Source organism: Phalaenopsis equestris, unplaced genomic scaffold (genome assembly GCF_001263595.1).
Source record: "Phalaenopsis equestris unplaced genomic scaffold, ASM126359v1 Scaffold233828, whole genome shotgun sequence".
In the NCBI taxonomy this organism is placed as follows: domain Eukaryota; kingdom Viridiplantae; phylum Streptophyta; class Magnoliopsida; order Asparagales; family Orchidaceae; genus Phalaenopsis; species Phalaenopsis equestris.
This window is the reverse complement of record NW_018251759.1, coordinates 5283-7280: the sequence shown is the minus strand read 5'-3', so window position 1 is coordinate 7280 and position 1998 is coordinate 5283.

Here is a 1998-nt window from a genome sequence, read left to right as displayed (position 1 = left end):
AGCTGCTGACACGGCCCTCTGTTTTTGTCCCGAAGCGCTGTCTGGCTCGATCTTCCCCGTTCATTTGATACACCCTTGATCGAATGACTCCCCGTCATCGTCCCCGATGGAATGATCCCGTGCCCGTCCACACTAAAACCTTAAGATCTCGGCCTAGACTCAAACAAATCACTCTGTGTTTGATCCTATGGACTCGTCTAAGTGAGACGAACATATCCATACGGTTAAGATGCCATGAGATCAAGCTTAAGTAAATGGAGAATCAAAATAAGCTTGGGAGGAGGAGGGGTTCTATACCTTTGCTCTGAGAAGGAAGGCTTCAATCAGAGGTGCTCGGCACGTTTGTTGGGATCCAAGGAGTCTAGGGATTAAGTTCCTGGTCTTGGTGTAAGGCCTGGGTATGGATTCAATCACGACCGGATTTGTGTTTTGGTCTAGAGCTATGGTAGAGGATCTGTGGAAGGGGGATTTGATGGGGCTTTGGCTTCTTTCACTCTTGTGAAGGTGTGGGCACAACTAATTGGAGTTTGGTGGAGTGTGGAGGTGTATTGGGCTCTTTGGAGGGCAGAGGAGCTCCATAGTTTAATTTGGATGAGCTGGCCTCTAGGTTTGATTTGGGTGAGGATCCATGGAAGTGGAGTGGCTGTCTTGGCCAATTAGGAGGTGTAATGTGGTGCTTAGGTGGAGGGCAGAGGAGCTCCATAGTTTGATTTGGGATGAGCTGTCCTCTAGGCTTGATTTGGGTGAGGTACCATGGGGGTGGCTCTTGGTTTTGGGTTTTTCCGGCCACTAGGCTGGCCGACCGGCCAGGGGGAGGTGGCTAGGTGCTCAAGAAACCCAGAGGAATCCATCACAACAATTAAATGCCAATGTGCTTGGATTTGGCAAAGATATCTTAAGCATGTGCATTTTTGGAAATAAGATTCCTTAGTATGATGGGTCCCAGTGGGTGAAAATGATCAAAACTTGGGTTTGGGCTAGGTTAGCCATGTAAATTGGCTCAATTGATTGTTTCATTTTATGTATATGATCACAAGGAACAACTTTGGTGAAGGATGAAAGTGGTTTTGAGTTCAATTGAAAGGTCAATTTGAAGGAATTGTGAACTTTAATCAATTTGGTCATGTTGGGCTAGGCTTGGGTCTAGCTTGGGTTAGCCTTGGGCTAAGTCCAAATTGATTTTAAACGGTCAATAGGGACTTCATGAAGAGTTTTAAACATGAATTGGATGCCAATTTGGAGGTTAAGGCAATCAATTGGGTGAAATTTGGGGACTGAGCCCACTTGGGGCTAAATTTGGGAATTTGGATTTAGACCAAAATCAAATGGATTTGAGGCTTCACCAAGGCCAATTGATGGTTGATTTTTATGTATAGGAATGTTATCAAGATTTTACAACATCAATTGAGGCCAATTTACTAGGCTATGGGTTCAATTTGGTGAGATTAGGTCATATGGTCAAAATTGGGGTTTTGGCCCAAATCAAATTTGGGCTCAAATAATGGACCAATTGAGCTTGCAATTGAGCTTGGATATGGTTTATTTGGATATGGTTTATTTTGGTCATATCAAAAGTGAAGTTAAGTTTAGGATTGGAATTTGGGTCAATTGAGACCCAATTGATGGACATTTAAAATGGATTTGGGGAAATTTGAGTCATTAAAGGTCAATTTGGGGATTTTTCTTAAAGATGGTCAAATTGACAAAATTGGGTCATATGGTAGTTGAGAGAAAGGAAATTGGGATTATTTAGGATTTATTGGAATTTTCTGGGAATTTTTGGAATTTTTTGCCCAAGAGGGTTATTTTGGTAATTTGGGGGTGCTTTAGGAGTAAAAAATCAAGATGGGTATTTTGATAGATTTTTTGATAGATTTGAGGTACCAATCATCACCAATAAGCCATGTACCAAAGGAAACCCCATTTTGGGTCCACTACATAGTGGTCTTAGCCAAACCATAGCCCTAGGGCTAGTAGGTTTAGGGGACCATCTACATG